This window comes from Ursus arctos, unplaced genomic scaffold (genome assembly GCF_023065955.2).
Source record: "Ursus arctos isolate Adak ecotype North America unplaced genomic scaffold, UrsArc2.0 scaffold_3, whole genome shotgun sequence".
Classification (NCBI taxonomy): Eukaryota; Metazoa; Chordata; class Mammalia; order Carnivora; family Ursidae; genus Ursus; species Ursus arctos.
The window spans coordinates 160473-170521 of NW_026622985.1; positions in this window are offsets into that span (position 1 = coordinate 160473).

The window sequence follows — 10049 nt, forward strand, 5'->3', positions numbered from 1 at the left end:
GCTCAGGATGGGCTGGCTCGGGTCCCTCAATCCTCAGTGGGACAGCTGGCCCCAGGGCTCAGAGACAGGCTGAGGGAGATGAGAGGGAAAGCTGCCCCACCCAGGTCATCCCCTCCTTGAGCAGACAGCCCTTCAGAACTGCTAAAAAAAAAAAAAAAAAAAAAAAACCCACTAACGGCGTTGAAAGACATGCCATGGATGAACTAAGGCATAGAGATATGTAAAATAACATTCACTTTTAAGTTCAGAGCTGTCATCTCAGGAAGTGGGGAGAGCTTCCCTGAAGAAGACTGAGGGGAGGGCAGGCCATGCTGAAAAGGGAGACATGGCTCTCCTGATTGGGGACCTGCAGCCCCCTTCCAGGGCAGGACATCATCCTCGCATCACACGAGATCCATGGAAGTGTTCCATCAGGGCCAGATGTTTGCCTCGAGAAGGCTACCCTGGCATCGGACTGCACAGGGCACCAGGGACGAGGGCCAGATGGAGGACGGACAATACCCCGGAGGCCATGGGGCAAGAGCAGAGGCACACGACCTTGAAGATGATGATGAAAAGCAGGAGGTGGCAGCATGGAGCCGGCCCGAAAGTGCCATGGGAGCAGTGCCCACAGCTACACTGACTGGGGGCCTTCTGTGCCAGGTGTGGCTGACTTCAGTGGGCTCCAGACTAGTCCTGACCACAAGTCTAGGAAGTGTGCACCACCCCCGGCCTCCTCTCCCCTTGCAGCTGCTAGGAATCACGGTCACAGACCCTGGTCAGCTTTCGTGGAAACCAAGCAGTGGCTCCCCCGCATGCTGCACCTCTGGTGGTGGTCCAGTGCGACCCTCGTGCCTGGCCAGACACTGATGTCTACCTGTCTCCACACAAATCCACAGACAGGAGGGTGTCCCTGAATTCCACAGCACCTGATGAAACAGATCCACGGAACCCAACACCCAGTGGGTCACTCGGGACCTCACCTATGAGGTCATGGAGCTCACCATACCCTATTTCCGTCACTTCCCACAGAAAGCCTGGTTCTGATCCCCCACAATACCATACATCCTGGTTGCTGACCTGGGGTCATGCCATGAACCCACATGGCACCTTTCTTTTAGAGAAGCCTATGCCTACACCTCCTAGAAAATATGTCTAATGAAGTACAAGCCCATCAGGACTACGGTGTGAACGGTAGCACACAGCCTGCATGGTAGTAGTCAGTAATTCTAACAGGGGTTAACCCCACCCCCCGTCTCACAAAACCTTCCTCCGTCCCCACGGAACTCATGGTCTGCCCTCAGAAAACCCTCCAGGAAACAAACCTTTCATCTGAATGCTCTCTTCACCTTCTGCTACAAATCTTGTCCAACCACAATGATATGAAACTAGAAATCAGTCTCAAGAAAAAAAATGGACAGTCAAAAACAGGTGGAGATTGGGGGGCCTGGGTGGCTCAGTCATTAAGGATCTGCCTTCAGCTCAGGTCGTGATCCCAGGAGCCTGGGATCTAGCCCCGAATCAGGCTCCTTGCTCAGTGGGAAGCCCGCTTCCCCCTCTCCCACCCCCCTGCTTGCGTTCCCTCTCTCGCTGTCTCACTCTCTGCCAGATACTTAAATAATCTTAAAAAAAATATGTGGAGATTTAACAACATGCTACTGAACAACCAACAGTCAAAGAAGAAATCAAAAAAATTTTTAGAAATACCTTGACACTGATGAAAAAGACAACCTACAAAAACCTATGGGATGCAGCAAAAGTAGCTCTACGGGGGGGACGTTCATAGAAATTCAAGTCTTCATCAATCCATGAGAATGCTCTCCAATAAACAACCTGATTTCTGTGGTAAAGAAGTAGAAAAAAAAAAAAACAACAAAGCCCAAATTAGTAGAAATAAGGAAATAACAAAAAGGAATGCATAAATAAATCCAACAGAGACTAAAAAGACAAAAAAAAAAAAAAAAACAATGAAAATAAGAGCTGCCTTCTTTGGAAAGATAAAATTGACAAACTTAGCTAGACGCACCAAGAAAGACAGAGCACTCGAATACAATCAGGAAAGAAAGATAATGGATTCCTGTCTCATATCAAAATCAAAAGAACTCTTCAACCTTGGACACAACAACTTCTTGCAAGCCACGTCTCTAAAGGCAAAGGAAATAAAAGCAAAAATGAACTATTGGCACTTCATCAAGATAAAAAGTTTCTGCACGGCAAAGCAAACGATCAACAAAACAAAAAGGCAACCTATGGAATCGAAGAAGATATCTGCAAATGATATTACAGATAAAGGGCTGGTATCCAAGATCTATAAAGAACTCCTCAAACTCGACACCCAAAAAATGGGCAGAAGACACAAAGAGATACTTGTCCAGAGAAGACATACAAATGGCCAACTGACACATGAAAAAATGCTCCACATCACTTGCCATCAGGCAAATACAAATCAAAACTACAATGAGATACCACCTTACACCAGTTAGAATGGTTAAAATTAACAAGGCAGGGGGCACCTGGGTGGCACAGCGGTTAAGCGTCTGCCTTCGGCTCAGGGCGTGATCCCGGCATTATGAGATGGAGCCCCACATCAGGCTCCTCCGCTATGAGCCTGCTTCTTCCTCTCCCACTCCCCCTGCTTGTGTTCCCTCTCTCGCTGGCTGTCTCTATCTCTGTGGAATAAATAAATAAAATCTTGAAAAGAAATTAACAAGACAAGAAATAAAAAAAAGTCAGAGAGGATGTGGAGAAAGGGGAGCCCTCTAACACTACTCGTGAGAATTCAAGCTGGTACAGCCACTTTTGAAAACAATATGGAGATTCCTCAAGACGTTGAACACAGAGCTATCCTACGACCCACCAATTGCACTACTGGGTATTTACCCCATAGACACAGAGTAATGAAAAGAAGGGGCACCTGTATCCCAATGTTCATAGCAGCAATGTCCCTAATAGCCAAACTGTGGAAGGAGCCAAGATGTCCTTCAGCAGATGAATGGACAAAGAAGATGTGGTTCATCTATACAATGGAATATTACTCAGTCATCAGAAAGGATGAATACCCACCATTTGCACCAACGTGGATGGACCAGGAGGGGATTATGCTAAGTGAAACTAAGTCAAGCAGAGAAAGACAATTATCATATGGTTTCACTCCTATGTGGAATGGAAGGAATAGCATGGAGGACATTAGGAGAAGGAAGGGAAAAGTGAAGGTGGGGAATGAGAGGGGGAGATGAACCATGAGAGACTATTGACACTGGGAAACAAACTGAAGGTTGCAGAAAGGGAGGGGTAGGGGAATGGGTTATCCTGGTGATGGGTTTTTTTTTTTTTTTTAAAGATTTTATTTATTTATGTGACAGAGAGACAGCCAGCGAGAGAGGGAACACAAGCAGGGGGAGTGGGAGAGGAAGAAGCAGGCTCCCAGCAGAGGAGCCCGATGTGGGACTCGATCCCGGAACGCCGGGATCACGCCCTGAGCCGAAGGCAGCCGCCTAACGACTGCGCTACCCAGGCGCCCCTCTGGTGATGGGTATTAAGGAGGGCACGTGTCATAATGAGCACTAGGTGTTATATGCAAACAATGAATCCTGGAACGCTACATCAAAAACAAATGAAGTACTGTAGGGTGACTAACATAATTTTTAAAAAAGAGAAAGATATGAAATCCATACAGGAAAACTGTCACTATTTGCAAATGACATGAAATCCCAAAAGATTCCACAAAAAAAAAAAAAAAACTGTTAGAATAAACAAATTCAAGAAAGCTGCAGGATATAAAGTCAATATACAGAGACCTGTTGTCTTTATTTTTTTTCAGATTTTACTTATTTATTTGACAGGAAGAGAAAAAGCACGAGCCGGGGGAGTGTCAGAAAGACGGAGAAGCAGACCCTCGCTAAGCGGGGAGCCCAACACGGGGCTCGATCCCAGAACTCTGGGATCATGACCTGAGCAGAAGGCAGACGCTTCACCTATGGAGCCACCCAGATGACCCAACTTCTTGCATTTCTGTATACTGATGACACACTTTCGCAAAGAGAAATTAAAAAAGCAATGCCATTTACAATTGCATCAAAAAAAAAACCTAGGAATAAAAGTAACCAACAATGAGAAAGACATAGTACACTCAACACATGGCAGAAAAGAAATGAAAAACATGTGTGTCGAGGGGGGCAGAATGTATGGGCCGAAGATTTGGAAGGCAACACAAACAAATGGAAGCATACGCCATGCTCCTTAACTGGAAGAGTTAATTATGTGAACATGTCCATCGTACCCAAAGCAATCGACAGATGTGATGAAATCCCCATCTGAATTCCAGTGGCATTATTCGAGGAAATAGAAAACAGTCCTCAAACTTGTATGGAATCACAAAAGACCCCAAATACCCAAAGCAACCTGGAGAAAGAAAGGCGCAGTCAACACACTCCTGGATTTCAAGCTAGATTACAAAGCTGTTGTCATCAAAACAGGGTGGTACTGGCAGAAACACAGACACCAGGTCAGTGGAACAGAACAGAAAGCTCAGGGGCGCCTGGGTAGCGCAGTCGTTAAAGCGTATGCATTCGGCTCAGGGCGTGATCCCGGCGTACCGGGATCGAGTCCCACATCAGGCTCCTCCGCTGTGAGCCTGCTTCTTCCTCTTCCACTCCCCCTGCTGTGTTCCCTCTCTCACTGGCTGTCTCTCTGTCACATAAATAAATAAAATCTTAAAAAAAAAAAAAAAAAGAACAGAAAGCTCAGAAACTTACCCACACGTAGATGATCCTAACTTACGACACAGCAGCAGAAGATATGCCATGAGGGAAGGACTGTCTCTTCAGTGAGCGGTAGCAGGCAAACTGGACACTAAATGCAGAAGAATATAACTGGGTCACTTTCTTACACCACACACAAAATTTTTAATGGATGAATGATTTGAACATAAGACCCGAATCCATAAACCTCCAAGAAGACACAGGTACTAAGTCTCTCGACATTGGTTTTGGCAAAGAGTCTTCAGATCGGACACCAAATGCAAAGGCAACAAAAGCAAAAATAAACAAGTGGAACAACATCAAACTGAAATCTTCCACACGGCAAAAGAAACCATCAAAAACTTAAAAGAGGCCTTCTCTTTCTGGGACCTGTAAGGAAACTGGAAATGTTCTTTGACTCCTTCCTGATTGGTGCTCTGCATATCTGACCCAGATGACCTCACTGGAAACTCTCACTGATAACAGCATTACTATTTCCATTTAATGGAAGAATACCAGCATTCAATCCCAGGAATCCGGAGTCAGCATCCTGCTTCCTCAGCAAACCTCCCGTGGCATTGGGAACACCTGGGTCACATGCCTACCTCCACTAATCAATGGGATGATGATTAGTTTTGGTCACACGGATGTGCCAGATCCCAGAGCAGACGAGTCTGGGCAGAGCTTGAAAATTGGAAAAGAAAAGACACCAAATAACAAAGGACCATTAAGTTGGAAGGAAATGAACCTCCAAGAAGGCTTCTAGGATTTATTAAAAATCTGAACCTATATTCTCATCCACTCTGAGGAATTGCAGAACAAAAGTTGCAGTTCTAATTTATACCTAGCAAGACCGAGCACACAAAAGGGAACAGCTCATCCAAACTCAGGTTTTAGAAGTTCAGAGAGGTCAAAGATGGCGAAGGAGTAGGAGACACCTTTTTCAGCCGGTCCCCGAGTCGAGCTGGATAGGTACTAGACCAGCCTAAACAATCACGGAACCAGACTGAGACGCAGGAAGATGCATCTGGGTCTCTACAAATGAACATCTCCGGCGCTGAGTATTGAGGTACGAAGCGGGGAGCCATGAAACCGTGCACAGATATCGGAAGATAAACGGAAGGGGGAGGGAGCCGCCGTATTTGGGCGCCGGGCGGACGGCACCCGCAAAACAGCAGACTGAGACCGTGAGACGGGTGCGCGCGCCACCAGGCATCTCACGGAACACCGGAATCCCCGTGCGCTCGCTGGAACCACTCTGAGACCAGGAGCTTCCGGAGAGCGTGTGGGGCGGCTGGCGGCTTGCGGCGTTAGAAACACAAAGGACAGAGACACGCCGGCCCTGGAAGTGAGGGCTGGGACGCCGGGTGTGGGGCGCACATCCCAGGACATTGCAGGGTTGAGCAGCACCAACAGTAACAGAGTTAAAGTGGCCAGAACATTAGCAGAGAACGGGCCGCAATCCCTCTGTTCTGTGACAGAGGCTGAAATTCGGCTGGCTGCTCTGACTCTCAAAAGAGGCATAGCAAACCGCCAGGGAAAGCCGCCAGAGAACAAAAGCCTGGAAATACCGGTTCAGAGAGTGCCCATCCCCATCCCCCCTCGCAGAGGACACGGAGACTCTACCCAAACAGGGTTGCCTGAGTCTCGGCGCGGCAGGCCCCTCCCCCAGACCACAGAAGGCAGGCTGAAAAATCAAGAAGCCCACAACCCGGGGCACCTGGGTGGCACAATCATTCAGCGCCTGTCTTTGGCTTAGGGAGTGATCCTAGCGTTCCGGAAAGGAGTCCCTCATCGGGCTCCTCTGCTGGGAGCCTGCTTCTTCCTCTCCCACTCCCCTGCTTCTGTTCCCTCTCTTGCTGGTTGGCTGCCACATAAATAAATAAATAAAATCTTTAAAGAAGAAGCCCACATCCCTAAGATCCCTATAAAACAAGGGGCACGGCCTGGGACCCAGTCAATAATTTGGGCTCTGGACAACCCCGCAACCTCTCCTCATCAGAATGACAAGAAGGAGAAACCCCCCCCAGCAATGAAAAGACAGTGAGTCTGTGGCCTCTGCCACAGAAATAATGGATATGGATGTAACCAAAGTATCAGAAATGGAATTCAGAGTAACGATGGTCAAAATGACGAGTAGAATTGAAAAAACTATTAACAAAAAGGTTACTGAGAATATAGAATCCCTAAGAACAGAAATGAGAGCAAATCTGGCAGAAATTAAAAATTCCATGAGCCAAACGCAGGCAAAACTAGAGGCTCTCATCGGAAACCGGGGATGTACTGTGTGGTGACTAACATAATATAATAAAAAATCATTAAAAAAAAAAACAAAAAAAACTAGAGGCTCTGACGGCCAGGGTCACAGAAGCAGAGGAACGGGTTAGTGAATTGGAGGATGGGTTAATAGAGGAAAAAAACAAAATAGAAGCTTCTCTTAAAAAAATCTAAGCCCACGAATGTAGGTTATGGGAGATTACTGACTCAATGAAACGATCCAATGTTAGAATCATCGGCATCCCCGAGGGGGTGGAGAAAAACAGAGGTCTAGAAGAGATATTTGAACAAATTGTAGCTGAAAACTTCCCTAATCTAGCGAGGGAAACAAACATTTGTGTCCAAGAGGCAGAGAGGACCCCTCCCAAGCTCAACCACGACAAACCTACGCCACGTCACGTCATAGTGCATTTCGCAAATATTACATCCAAGGATACAGTATTGAAAGCGGCCAGGGCAAAGAAATTTCTCACGTACCAAGGCAAAGGCATCAAAATTACGTCAGACCTGTCTACACAGACCTGGAATGAGAGAAAGGGTTGTGGGAGCATATTTAAACTCTTTCAGAGAAAAACATGCAGCCAAGGATCCTTTATCCAGCAAGGCTGTCATTCAGAATTGATGGAGAAATAAAGACATCTCAGAATCGCCAGTCACTAACCAATTTTGTAACCATGAAACCAGCCCTACAGGAGATATTACGGGGGGTTCTATAAAAGTAAAAAGGCCCCAAGAGTGATACAGAACAGAAAGTCACAGCCAATACAAACAAAGACTTTACTGGCAACATGGCATCATTAAAATCATATCTCTCAGTACTCAGTCTTAATGTTAATGGCTTAAATTCTCCCTTACAACACCACAGGGTTGCAGATTGGATAAAAAGAAATGACCCATCCATTTGCTGTCTACAAGAGACTCATTTCGAACCCAAAGATGCATTCAGACTGAGAGTAAGGGGATGGAGTACCATCTTTCACGCAAATGGACCTCAAAAGAAAGCTGGGGTAGCAATTCTCATATCAGATAAATTGGATTTTAAACTACAGACTATAGTTAGAGATGCAGAAGGGCACTATATTATTCTTAAAGGAAGTATTCAACAAGTGGATATGACAATTATAAATATATATGCCCCCAACAGGGGAGCAGCAAGATACACAAGCCAACTCTTAACCAGAATAAAGAGACATATAAATAAAATACATTAATAGTAGGGGACCTCAACACTCCACTCTCAGAAATAGACAGAACACCCTGGCAAAAACTAAGCAAAGAATCAAAGGCTTTGAATGCCATACTCGACGAGTTGGACCCCATAGATATATAGAGAACACTACACCCCAGAATCAAAGAATACTCATTCTATTCTAATGCCCATGGAACATTCTCAAGAATAGACCATGTTCTGGGACACAAAACAGGCCTCAACCGATACCAAAAGATTGAAATTATCCCGTGCATATTCTCAGACCACAACGCTCTGAAATTGGAACTCAACCACAAGGAAAAATTTGGGAGAAACTCAAACACTTGGAGACTAAGAACCATCCTGCTCAGGAATGACTCGATAAACCAGGAAATCAAAAATCAAACAATTTATGGAGACCAATGAGAATGAATATACAACAGTCCAAAACCTATGGGATACTGCAAAGGCAGTCCTAATGGGGAAATACATAGCCATCCAAGCCTCACTCAAAAGAATAGAAAAATCTAAAATGCAGTTTTTATATTCTCACCTCAAGAAGCTGGAACAGCAACAGAGGGACAGGCCTAATCCACGCACGAGGAAGCACTTGACCAAAATTAGAGCTGAAATCAATCAAGCAGAAACAAGAAGTACAGTAGAGCAGATCAACAGGACTAGAAGCTGGTTCTTTGAGAGAATCAATAAAATTGACAGACCACAGGCAACACTTATCCAAAACAAAAGAGAAAGGACCCAGATTATTAAAATTATGAATGAAAAAGGAGAGGGCACGACGAACACCATTGAAATTGGAAGGATTATTAGAAATTTTTATCAACAGCTATATGCCAATAAACAAAGCAATCCGGAAGAGATGGAATCTTTCCTGGAAACCTCTAAACTACCAAGATTGAAACAGGAAGAAATTGATTTCTTAAACAGGCCAATTAATGATGAAGAAATTGAGTCAGTGATAAACAACCTTCCAAATAACAGAACTCCAGGCCCGGACGGTTTTCCTGGGGAATTCTACCAAACTTTCAAAGAAGAAATAATACCTATTCTCCTAAAGCTATTTCAAAAAATAGAAACAGAAGGAGAGCTACCAAACTCATTCTATGAGGCCAATATTACCTTGATGCCCAAACCAGGCAAAGACCCCCTCAAAAAGGAGAATTACAGACCGATTTCCATAATGAATATGGACGCCAAAATCCTCAACAAGATACTTGCTAATAGAATCCAACAGTTCATTAAAAGGATTATCCATCCCGATCAAGTGGGATTCATACCTGGGATGCAAGCGTTGTTCAATATTCGCAAATCCATCAGCGTGATACATCATATCAACAAGAAAAGACTCAGGAACCATATGATCCTCTCAATCAATGCCGAAAAAGCATTTGACAAAATACAGCATCCTTTCCTGATTAAAACCCTTCAGAGTGTAGGAATAGAGGGTACATTTCTCAATCTCATAAAAGCCATCTATGAAAAGCCTACTGCAAATATTATTCTCAATGGGGAAAAGCTGAAAGCCTTCCCTTTAAGATCAGGAACTCGACAAGGATGCCCACTCTCGCCACTATTATTCAACATAGTACTAGAAGTCTTTGCAACAGCAATCAGACGACAAAAAGGGATCAAAGGTATTCAAATCAGCAAAGAAGAAGTCAAAATGTCTCTCTTCACAGATGACATGTTACTCTATGTGGAAAACCCCAAAGAAGCCGCTCCCAAACCATTAGAAGTTATAGAGTAATTCAGAAACGTGGCGGGATACAAAATCAATGCTCAGAAATCAGTTGCATTTCTGTACACGAACAGCGAGACCGAAGAAAGAGAAATTAGGGAATCCATCC